The 13,456-nt window shown below is 41.0% G+C and overlaps 1 pseudogene; it reads right to left on the bottom strand.

Annotated features, from left to right (window-relative positions):
• Positions 1-935: 935 nt before the first annotated feature.
• LOC124723657 lies at positions 936-1,053 on the bottom strand (annotated as a pseudogene).
• Positions 1,054-13,456: the final 12,403 nt, after the last annotated feature.

Genomic DNA, 13,456 nt, shown 5'->3' on the forward strand with positions numbered 1-13,456 from the left:
ATCTTGCAATTTCACTCTGCTGAGCATCAGTTTCCATTCCATTCTCCTCCACTTGTTTTTGTATCTCTTGAATTTTCCTCTCAAATATCATCCTTCTGCCTGATACAATTGCCATAAGGTTAAAATGAATCTCTCCTACACTGTACTTTTTAATTCTTTTTTCAGTTATAGTGTCAGTGGCATTGAGAAACGCCTGAAGTCGTTAAAACTTAACAAAGCACCAGGGACCCTTGCAGTCCCTATCAGATTCTATAACCAGTGGCTGAGTTAGCCACTCTGTTAACTATAATCTACTATCATGGATTTCTCGGACAAAAACTGTTCCCAGTAGATGGAATAAGGCATAGGTCACAAATCTTAACAAGGAGGGTAGCAGAAGTGATCCACAAAACTAATGTCCAATATACTAGACACCCATTTGTTTTATAATCTTACAACATGTTCTGTGCTCAAACGGAATGAGCTATCTCAAAGAGAACGATTTCCTCCATGACAACCAGCAGGGATTTTGAAAACATAGATCATGTGAAACTCTGCTCAGACTTTCCTGATATGACATTCTGAAAGCCATGGATGAGTGTACTCAGGTAGGCACAGTATTTCTCAGTTTCTGAAAAGCATTTGGCTCAGTATCACACCTACATTTATTATAAAAAGTACTGTATGATTGTACTGAGCATCAAATGAAATTTGTGACTGGATTCAGGATTTCTTGGTAGGAAAAAAAAAACCTCCACCTGAACAGGTCATGAAGGTCCAATGGTACAGACCAGCCACTGCGTCATCCTCAGCCCACAGCCATCACTGGATGCAGATATGGAGAGGCATGTGGTCAGCATGTTGCTCTCTTAGCCATAAGTCAGTTTACAAGACCAGAGCCACAGCCAATCAAGTAGCTCCTCTGTTTGCCTCACAAGGGCTGAGTGCACCCCTCTTGCCAACAGCACTTGGCACACCAGATGGTTACCCACCTGAGTGCTAGCCCAGCCCAACAGTGCTTAACTTCAGTGATCTGATAGGAACTGGTGTTACCACTGTGGCAAGGCCATTGACCTCTTGGTTGGAAGGTCATGGCATATTATCTTGGATGGATTGTCATTGACTAATGTAGAAGTAACTTCAGGGGTACCCCAGGGAAGTGTGTTGGATCCCTTGCTGTTCATGTTGTATATTAATTATCTTGCAGACAATATCAACAGTAACCTCATACTTTTCACAGATAATTCAGTTATCTAGAGTGAAGTACAGTCTGAACAAAGCTGTACAGATCATCAGACCTTGATAACATTTCAGAGTGGTGCAAAGATTGGCAATTTGCTTTCAGTGTTCATAAATGTAAAATTGTGCACTTCATAAAACTAAAAAACACAGTATCCAGTGAATATAAGATCAGTAAGTCATAGTGGTAATCTGTAAACTCATACAACTATATGGCTGTAACACTTAGTAGTGACATGAAATGGCTAGATGGGTGAGAACAATGACTAATGAAGGTTGAGGTCAGGATGGTTATGGGGATGTAGGATATATTGCAGGGAGGGTTCACAGCTGTGCAATTCAGAAAACCTGGTGTTGGTGGAAAGGAGCCATATGGCACATGCTGTTAAACAGTCATCCAAAGTCATCCAACTGAAGAATGTCATGTTGGGCAGCATGCTCAGCAACATGGTGGTCCAGTTGTTTCTTGGCCACAGTTTGTCAGTGGCCATTCATGTGGACAGAAAGCTTGTTGATTGTCATGCCCGCATAGAATGTAGCACAATGGTTGCAGCCTAACTTCTAGATCACATGACTGGTTTCACAGTTAGTCCTGCCTTTCATGAGATAGGTAATGTTTTTGAATGAAGTGGAGTAGGAGGTGGTGGGAGGATCTATGGGACAAGTCTTTCCTGTAGGTCTATTACAGGGATATGAACCATGAGGTAAGGGGTTGGGAGAAGGGGTCATGTAGGGATGGACAAGTACATTGTGTAGGTTTGATAGATGGTGGAATACCACTTTTTGAGTGGTGGGAAGGATAGTGGGCAGGACATTTCTCATATTTCAGGGTATGATGATAGGAGCAACTGAATTACATTCTCTGCGAGATTTAGACTACCTCCAACAAGCTGTGGCAAAAAAAACTGGAACGCCCTGTTGCTGTGCACACCACCCAACATGAAATTCTTCATTTCAATGACTGCTTCACAGCCTGTGCCATATGGATCCTTCCCACCAACACCAGCTTTTCTGGTGCAGGTGGGAACTCTCCCTGCAATATATCCTATGTTCCTGTAACCCTCCTGACCTCAACCTTCATTAGTCATTGTCCTCACCCATCTAGCCTCTTCCCTGTTCCCATTCCAGCACTATACAGCCCTCTATTCCACCAATGCACCCAGTCTTTTAGTTTCCTCCTTTTACACTAACCCCCCCACCACCCGTGCATGCTGTCACCTCCCAACTGCACCTAGCTGCCCTACCCTCTCTGCACCTTATTCCTGCATGCTCCCCAGCAACACTTCATCACCTCCCACCCCTACCCTGCTATCCCTCCCCCTCCTGACCCAGACTCCTCCTTACCCCCACCCAGTTGCCTCTCCCATCATGCACTGCTGCTGCTTCTAGTAGTCTAACTTCAGCTGCCAGTGACTGTGGTTATGTGGGTGTGAGTTATGTTAGCGCGCGCATGTGTGTGTGTGTGTGTGTGTGTGTGTGTGTGTGTGTGTGTGTGTGTGTGTGTGTGTGTGTGTGTGCGTGTTTGACAAAGGCTTTGATGGACAAAAGTCTTTTTGCTGTTGCCTATCTGCGACTCACCTTATCTTCGTCAGCCTTACGCGAAATGTACTTTGGGGGCAGTAGAATCATTCTACAGTTAGCCTCAAATGCTGATTTTCTAAACTTCTGCCATTCTTGTGAAAAGGGCATCATCTTATCTCCAGGTATTCCCATATGAGTTCCCGAAGTATCTCCATAAAACTTGCGTGCTGACAGAACCAACCAGTCACAAATCAAGCAGCGCATCTCTGTAGTGCTTCAAAGTCTTCTTTTAATGTGACCTGGTGGAGATCCCAAACACTTGAACAGTACTAACATTGTATTCACCATCTCCTTTATGGATGAGCAATACTATCCCACAAGTCCAGTATTCACCTTCCCTACTACTATCCTGACATGATCATTCCATTTCATATCGATTTGCAATGTTACATCTATATTTAATCAATGTGACTGTGTCAAGCTGTACCCTAATAATGCTGTGTTTGAATATTACAGGATTGTTTTTCCTATTTATCTGCATTAACTTGCATTTTTTTCTACAGTTAGAGCAAGCTGCCATTAATCACACCAAATAGGAATTCCGTCTAAGTCATCTTCTATACTTCTACAATCACTCAACAATGAAACCTTCCTGTACACCACAGTGTCATCAGAAAACAGCTGTAAAATGCTGCTCACCCTGTTCATCAGGACATTTATATACAGAGAGAATATAAGTGATCTTATCACACTTGCCTGGGGCACTCCTCGTGGTACCCTTGTCTCTGACAAACACTTGTCATTGAGGACAACATACTTGGTCCTATTACTTAAAAGGTTTTTGAGCCACACACATATCTGGGAACATAAACTGTATGCTTGGACCATTGTCAAGTCAGCAGTGGACACTGTGTCACATGCTTTCTGGAAATCTAGGATTATGGACTTCGCCTGTTGCCCTCTATCCATGGTTTGCAGGATATCATTTGAGAAAAAGACTAGCTGAGTTTTACACAAGCAATGCTTTCTAAAACTGTGCTGATTTGTGGATGGAAGCTTTTCTGTCTCAAGGATATTTATTATATTCAAACTCAGAATATGTCCAGGAATTTTGCAGCAAACCACTGCTAAGGATAATGGTCTGTAAGTATGTGGGTCAGCTCTTTTACCTCTCTTATATACAGGAGTCAATTGTGCTGTTTTTCAGTTGCTTGGTACTTTTTGCTGCATGAGAGATTCACAATAAATGCAGGCTCAGTAAGTATCCGACACTGCTGTGAAAGCAAATTGGGATGCCATCTGGACCTGGTGACTTAGTTGTTATCAACTCTTTCAGTTGCTTCTGTACACCACAGATGTCAATTTCTATGTCCCCTATGTGGAAGTCTGTACAACGGCCAAACAATGGTACATTTGTATGATCCTCCTGTGTGAATGATCCTACGCCTCTAGGAATATCCTGCAACCCTTTACATATTGCTCCCATAGGAATCATAAGGACAAGGTTAGACTAATTACAGAATACACAGAGGCATTTGAACAATTATTCTTTCCACAGTCCATACATGAATAGAATGGGAAAAGCCATGATAACTGGTAAACTGGGATGTACCCTCTGCCATGCACTTCACAGTGGTTCTTAGAATATATACATAGACGTAGATGTAGATACTTCCTGCACATGTGCCCATGGTTCTACATACGAAACAATGTGAAGTATCCCATATGCCACTGTGTTCCAACAGCTCCATAACACACAACACATTTTTCATCAAGTCAGTACCCACTCTCACCCAGAGTAATTTTCCTGTGCCTTACCTATTTTATCAAGCAAATTGAGCTTCAATAAATGTGTATGCAGTTTAGTGAGTTTCACTTTCATGATCAGTGAACCTTATAACATTCCCTGCTGGAACATAACACTGAGAGTGACAATGTGCTGAAAAAGATCATTTTTTGGGTGATGCTTATTCAGAAAATCTAGCCCTAGGACTGCACAGTACCTCACCAACTTGGGAAATACTTCCACATACTCCCCAAAATTCCCTGCTCCAGTACAGAAACTGAGCAACGTTAATACCAAATATTCCACATCACTGACACCTACTCCACATCATAAATATCATGGAGCATTCAGTCCCTACCTATACAAGAGGTCGAAACTAGTCACCAACACATGAGCCTCTGTGTCTTATAAAAACATAAGTTTGTTTCTGTTCAGCATGCCCATCAAGTAACAGTTCACCACCGCACCACCTTGGAGGATAATGCCTCACTGGGAATGCCATTTGGTGGTTAGAGAATTCCCATTCACATTTAATGAACACTTACCCTGATGGCACTCATTCTGTCGTTTACCCTGGTAATTTTGCACCCAATGACCCTCCACCCCACACTCATAGCATTGTGGCTGCCATGTGGCCCATACATCGAAATAAAAGGGAGAACAGGACATTACTAACACATAAAATCACTTAACCTCTTGAGGTCATCATTACCCCACTGTTTTCATCCCAAAATCCACTGTCATGACTGCACACTGAAAGCCACTAGAAGCATAAAACGTGTAAGATTCAATAAAGGTAGGAAGATAAAGTGCAAATTGTATGGAAATACTTACATAAATTCTATAGGAACCTGTCTCTTCATCCCACCCAACTGGGATGACTAACAGGAAAACTATACAGTAATTAATAAATGCTTGCTCACCTTGAGTATTGAGGACACATGACTCATAACATAGGCATGGTATGACTCAGATATGTGATTGATAAACTGTTTAGAACAGGAAAGAAGGAAGAAACAGCAGAAATGAGATGGAATCATCACAACATTAGCAGTGAAGAGCATGTTTTGTGATACAGCTCAGTCCATTCATTAATGGTATCAAGAGGATTGGAATGGAGACTTCTTAAGATTTCAATTTCTTGTAGGACTTTGAGTATCTGACCTTTCTCTCCAGTGAGTAAGATGGTTAAGTGATGTCTAACCTGATGCAGCTGATTTTGGTTGTTAGTCAAATGCAATGTCAAAGCTGACAAACTGGCCAGGCCTTTCTGTTATTTAAATCTCGTATGAAAAGCCCTACAGGTCTTGTAAATATATTTGCTCTTACGCATCCAGCTTGTACTGCACTCAGTGCAATACACACCAGGATATGAGAAACGATCATATTTAAAAACTTCATGTTTTCTTAATCTACTGCCCAAATTTTGTGGTATAAAAAAATTCCAGAACTATATTGGCTGACAACAGTGTCTTTCCATTCCTCTATGTATCCATGACACAGAATCTTAAAAACTTGCTCTTTTTCTCTTTCTCCACTATGTTCAAAGTGGTTCCCTTCCTTGCTCTCCCCAGGCAGATATGGTGTGTATGTAACATAATATTTTTCTTTGTTTTTAGAGTTGCAGGTTCTCTTTCTTCCTAATGTTATGATGGTTACAGCTCCTTTCTGCTGTTACTTTTCACTTTTCTAGTATAAACAGTTGACCAATCACATATCTGATTCTTACTGCACCTGCATTATGGGTCATGTAGGTCCTTAATCTCATGACTGGCATGTATTTACTATTGCACAGTTTTCTGTTAGCGATCCTAGTTGGGTGGGAGTGTGGAACTGTTTTTATGGAATTCGTGTCACTAATTCCACACTATGTGTGTTTTAGCTTCCTGTCTTTATTACATCTTCCATGTTTTATGGTTCTGGTGACTTTCAGTGTCTGATCATTATGTCAATTTTCATGACTTTTCTAGATCAACTTTTTACTCTTTTGACATGGAACTTTTGTTCTGTTGTAAAACTGGGACAAAGATGACCTCAGATGATTAAATGATTCTATTTAGCAGTAACATCCTGATCTCTCTTTTATTTTATTTTAGACATTTTAACGGTATAGTTCTTTTTCTGACTCTAAATAAAAAATAACAACCCTTGAGGATCCTCTCCCATTTTCTTGTGACCAAATATTATCAATATTATAGTTTACACCAGATGGAAGTTTTCAAAATCCAGTTGTGTACAAAATAAAAGATGGTTGATTCAGCAACTGTTGTGCAGTGTCTTCAATTTACAAAGTGGGCTTGTACAGTTGCAGGTGCTCCACAAGAGGAACTCTTTGTAAACTTAGTGGCAGCAGCCAAATACTTTGAATTCTCCATCTGTTCCCTCCTCGACATTTTGGGTGTGAGTCCTCTTAAAAACAAATCTAGCTCCATGTATTACGCCACTTACAGAATAATTTTATCTGGTTTCTCATTCTGCTTTAAATTACACATTCATGCATTGATTTTCCTAATTATAAGAATATTTCCTCTGACTCATTTCATTTCTGCAACATCCTATTAAGTTATTCCCTGAAGTATCTGACACTATTCTGCTTGTGGTAGCACTGATAGAATCCCATCTCAAGTTGTTAAGATGTGCACACCTTATTCAACCCCTCATGATATACGACATACACCTGCCAATTGTAACTTGGTCTTATGCAAATGGACATTGTCCAATCAATTAACTGGACTAGCAGCAGCTTCCACAGTATCAATAAATGCTGACACATCCTCAGGCGCTTTACCCAAAATAGGAGCCACTAGACTAGCCACAATGGGATCCATAGAAGGAAAAGGTACACAGGGTGAAGCTTTTCCCTCTACTGTCCCAGCTAACTCATGCTGTCTATGTGCATTAACTGCCACTAAAGTGTCCATCTGTCTTTCTACTGCAGTACTCTTGTCCAGCAGTTTGGCCATCTGCTTCAACAAAGTTACAACCAATTCCTGCACTGCCACAGCTCGTGTTTCTGACATTTGTGCAACCTCTATCTGCTGACAATACAGTATACCTCTTAAGTGAACCACACATCAACAAAGCAAGTACAGTAATCACAACAACTCTGGCATAAGGTCAAAAGAAAAAAAAAAGAAAAGATATATCATCCTTATGATGGACCATCACACATCGAGACTGTGAGCAGTGGTGTGACTCATGTCCACAATGTCAGCAAGTACTACACATACCTGGTACTACCTGCATACATGGCAATTTGTGACCCACTAAATTACCATATTCGCACTTCATTGGTTATAAATAGTGTTGTTGTCATGGTCATCAGTCTGAAGACTGTTTTGATGCATTTCTCTGGACTACTCTACCCAGTGCAAGACTCTTTATCTCCAAATAACTACGACAATCTACATCCTCCTGAATCAGCTTATTGTATTCATCTCTCTGTCTTTCTCTGTGATTTTTAGCCTGCATACTTCCCTTCCTTAGTAAACTGGTGGTCCCTTGATGTCTCAGAATATGTTCTACCAACTGATCTCTTCTTCTAGTCAGCTTGCGCCACAAGTTTCTTTTCTCTCCAACTCTATTCAATACCTCCTCATTAGTTACTTGGTCTACCAATCTAATCTTCAGCCTTCTTCTGTAGTGCCAAATTTCAAAAGCCCCTATTCTGTTCTTGTCTAAAGTATTTATTGTCCGTATTTCACTTCCATGAATGGCTTAATTCCAGACAAATACCTTCAGAGAAGACTTCCTAACACTTAAATCTGTATTTGATGATAACAAAAAATTTCTCTTCTTCAGAAACACCTTTCTTGCCATTGCCAGTCTACATTCCATGTCCCCTCTATTTCAGCCATCATCAGTTATTTTCCTGCCCAAGTAACAAAACTCATATACTACTTTAAGTGTCTCATTTCCTAACCTAATTCCCTTAGCATCACCTGATTTAATTTGATGCATTCCATTATTCTTATTTTGGTTTCGTTGATCTTCATCTTATATTTTCCTTCAAGATACTGTCAATTCTATTCAACTGCTCTTCCAAGTCCTTTGCTATCTCTGACAGAATTACAATGACATCAGCAGACCTTAAAGTTTTTATTTCTTCTTCCTAGACTTTAATTCCTAATGTAATTTTTCTTTGGTTTCCTTTAACACTTGATACACATTGAATAAAACTGGTGTAGACTGGAACCCAGTCTCACTCTCTTCTCTGCCATGCCCCTTGACTTGTATAGCTGCCATCTGGTTTCTGTACAAGTTGTAAATAGCCTTTCACTCCCAGTACTTTCCACCGGCTACCTTCAGAACTTCAAAGAGAGTATTCCAGGTCAACGCTGTCAAAAGCTTTCTTAATTCTGAAGCTGCTGCATAACATAGGTTTGCCTTTCCTTAATCTATCTTCTAAGAGAAGTTATTGGGTGGTATTGCCTCATGTATTCCTACATTTTTCTAGAATTCAAACTGATCTTCCCAAGATCAGCTTCTACCAGTCTTTCCATTCTTCTGTAAAGAATTGGTGTTAGTATTTTGCAATCACAACTTATTAAACTGATATTTCAGTAATATTCACACCTGTCAGCACCTGGTTTCTTTGGTGTTGGAATTATTACACTAAGGTAACAAAAGTCATGGGATAGCAATTTGCATATACACAGATGGTGTAGTATCATGTATCCAAGGTATAAAAGAGCAGTGCATTGGCAGACCTGTCATTTGTACTCTGGTGATTCATATGAAAAGGTTTCTGATGTGATTATGGCCACACAACGAGAATTAACAGACTTTGAACATAGAATGGTAGTTGGAGATAGACACAAGGGAAATTCCATTTTGGAAATCATTAGGGAATTAAATATACTGAGATTCACAGTGTCTAGAGTGTGCTGAGAATACCAAATTTGAGGCATTACCTCTCACTATGAACAACACAGTGGCCAACAGCCTTCACTTAATGAGTGAGAGCAGTGACTTTTGCTTAGGGTTGTCAGTGCTAACAGACAAACCACACTCTGTGAAATAATGCATAAATCAAAGTGGGATGTACAGTCAGTTCTACGAGAAAGCATGCAATGTTTTCTGTATGAAATAAAAGACACTATTATGAATATATGTTTACATGAAAATACATGTTATTACTAAGTACACAATTATCTAACAGTTAATCCAATCACTGTCATTATAGATTATAGCTTGGCACATTGTTTATCTATACACTGTGCAGAAGCACATTGAGTACAGATTTGAGATGTTACTGCAGATGCTACATTTAAAATTATGGTGTACACTTTCTTGTGGAACTGATTGTATAACAAATGTATATGTTAGGGCAGTGCAACGAAATTTGTCATTAATTGGCTATGGTAACAGACAACTGATACAAGTGCATTTTCTAACAGCACAACATTGCCTGATAGTGCCCTTGCTGGGCTCATGACCACATCAGTTTTACCCTAGATGACTGAAAACCTGGTCAGATGAGTCCTGATTTAAGTTAGTACGAGCTGAAGGTAAGATCTGACTGTGACACATACCCCCACAAGGCCATGGACCCAAGTTGTCAACAAGTCATTCTGCAAGCTGTGGTGGCTCCATAATTGTGTGGGCTGTGTTTACATGGAATGGACCCAGTCCAACTGAGTTGATCATTGACTGGTAATGGTTATTTTTGGTTACTTGGAGACAATCTGCAGCCATTTGTGGACTACATGTTCCCAAACAACCATGGAATTTGTATGGATGACAATGCACCATGTCATGAGGCCACAGTTCTTCACAACTAGTTTGAAGAACGTTCTAGACTATTTGAGTGAATGATTTGGCCATCCAGATTGCCCAACTTGATTCCCAGAGAACATTTATCGGACATAATTAAGAGGTCAGCTTGTGCACAAAATCCGGCACCAGTAACAGTTTTGCAATTAAGGACAGCTATAGAGGCAGCATGGCTCAATATTTCTGCAGGGGACTTCCAACAACTTGCAAAGTCCATGCCACATCAAGTTGCTGCTCTACACTGGGCAAAAAGGTGTCCAACATAATGTCAAGAGGTATCCCATGGCTCTTGTACATTCTTCTTGAAGTCTGAATGTATTTGACCTGTCTCATATATCTTGTGCACCATATGCAATAGTTTTGTTATGGCTGGCTCTCCCAAGGCTACCAGCAGTTCCGATGGAATGTCATCTACTGCAGGGGCCTTGTTTCGACTCATGTCTTTTAGTGTTTAATCAAATTCTTCTTGCAGTATCACATCTCCCATCTCACGTTCATCTACATCCTCTCTTTCTATAATTTTGCCCTCAAGTTGATCTCCCTTATATACTGCTTCCAATTTTCAGCTTTCCCTTCTTTACTTATTACTAGCTTTCCATCTGAGCTCTTGATATTCATACAGCTCCTCCTCTTTCCTCCAAAGGCCTCTTCAGTTTACCTGTAGGTGGTATCTATCTTTCCCCTAGTGAAGAATGCTTCTAAATCCTTAAATTTGTCCTCTAGCCAATCCCTCTTAGCCATTTTGCACTTCTTGTCAATCTCATTTTTTTTAGATGTTTGTATTCCCTTTCACTGGCTTCAATTGCTACATTTTTATATTTTCTCCTTTCACCAATTAAATTTAATGTCACCTGTGTTATCCAAGGATTTCTACTAGGCCTTGTCTTTCCAGCTATTTGATCCTCTGCTGCCTTAACTATTTTGTCTCTCTGCTACTGCATTCTTTTCCCTGTTCTAGTCAAACATTACATTATGATCCTACTGAAATGCTTACTAATCTCTTGTCCTTTCAATTTATCCAGGTCCCATCTCCTTAATTTCCTATCTTTTTGCAATGTCTTCCATCTTAATCTACGCTTCTTAACCAATAAATTGTGGTCAGAGTCCACGTCTGCCACTGTAAATGTCTTAAAATATAAAATCTGGCTCCTAAATCTCTATCTTACAATTATATAATCAATCTGAAACCTTCCAGTATCTCCAGGTCTCTTCCACACATATGTACAATCTTCTTTCATGATTCTTAAATCAAGTGTTAGCAATGATTAAATGCTATGTGCAAAATTCTACCGGGCAGCTTCCTCTTTCATTGCTTTGCTTCAGTCCATATTCAACTACTACTTTCCTTCTCATCTTTTTCCAGTCCCCTATCACAAATTTTTATCTTCCTTAGCTATCTGAATAATTTAATCTTACATTTCATTCTTTGGAGCTACTTGGCATATAAACTTGTACTACTGTGGCGTATGTGGGATTAGTGTCTATTTTGGGTATGATACTGTTGTGACAGTGCCACGACATTTAACAGTGCCGCCACGACAGTACGCGCAAATGGCGATAGAGGTGCTCCACAACTCGGCTGAGCACGGGAGCGCCACCTAGCTACGAACGGCACCGGCCGCATGTCACGGCACAGCAGTGGAATAAGAGATACTGAGTTGTTATCATGTAACGAGCTATTGCTTCTAAGTGAGAGTGTTTGAATATCCACGCAATTATTGACGCAATTATTAATGATTAAAGCTTATAAAACTTTTTGGCGACGAGGTCGGATCTTTTCACTGCGTTGTGGATTTGTGTGTTCGTGACGGGGCAGATATGGAACAGCTTATGCAAGCGCCCATTGAACAACAAACACAGCTGATGGCTGCTATTCAGGCACAACAAACACAGCTGACGGCTGCTATTCAGGCGTTGTTGACAATGCTTACTCATCATCTGTCTTCCTCTTCTCCGCCTCCATTCCCTCCTTACAACGAGGCCACTGAAGATTGGGAGGATTATGAGAAGCGTTTGTGGCAACACTTCTTGGCTTTCGGCGTTGTCGACGCTCCTATGTGTAAGTTGTTATTTCTATCTTGGATTTCCCCACGGATCTATCAGCTGCTATCTAAGTTAGCCCCTCTGTGGGAACCTGCCTCTCTGTCCTTCCAAGAAATGTGTGACTTATTGTCTAACTATTACCGCAAAAACACCCACGTCGTTGCCACCCGTGTGGCGTTCTACCAGTGTCATAAACAGCCCCATCAATCTTACCGGGCTTGGGCGGCGGAACTACACGGTCTGAGTAGGAAATGTCAGTTTGTCACGGACACTCATCATGAGTCTTATGCTGATTCAGCGGCTAGGGATGCTATTCTACGGCTGGCTCCTGATAAAGAAGTTCGGCAACGTGCCCTACAACTGCCAAACCCGTCGTTGTTGGAAGTTCTAAGCATCGTTCGATCCTTTGAAGTGTCTCACGCTGCTGGTGCGCAAATAGACTCGTGGTGTGATGTAGGTGCTGTACAGTCAACTTTCAACATGGACAATTTGCCTGTTTCACAGGAGAACGAAGATGTGGCAGCGGTTCACTCGCGTAAACAACGTCACATTGGGCCGCAACGCTCGCAGCGAAAGCAGCAACCACAGAAGCAGGTTTGTTCCGCACTTCCTTCTTGTCCATGTTGTTTCATACAGCATGACAGGGCCGCGTGTCCAAAACGTTGGGCCACGTGTAATTCATGTAGGAAAAAAGGCCACATTGCTTCTGTGTGTCAGTCCTCTAAAGTTCCTGTCGACAAGGACGAGGCATCGGACATGGATGTTAACTGTGTGCTTTCTCAAACAAATTAGTTGTTTGTTACTGTTCGTGTTCTGGATAAAGACATTCGCATGCAAGTGGACACTGGCTCTGCAGTAACTCTCATTAATTGTCACACGTATTTGGAGTTGGGCTCCCCTCCCTTGTCTCCAGTTACACGAAATCTGAGAAATTATAATAAACAGAAAATTCCTATCATTGGCCAGTTTGATGCTTCCACTGCCTGCAAGTCTGTTGTTAGGCCCCTCACGTTTTATGTGGTGGATCATGCGGGCACTGAAAACCTGTTCGGTTATGATGCTTTCCAGTTGATCGGGTGGCGTTGCGTGCACCTTTCAAGGCTGAGATAGACA

Source organism: Schistocerca piceifrons, chromosome X (genome assembly GCF_021461385.2).
Source record: "Schistocerca piceifrons isolate TAMUIC-IGC-003096 chromosome X, iqSchPice1.1, whole genome shotgun sequence".
Classification (NCBI taxonomy): Eukaryota; Metazoa; Arthropoda; class Insecta; order Orthoptera; family Acrididae; genus Schistocerca; species Schistocerca piceifrons.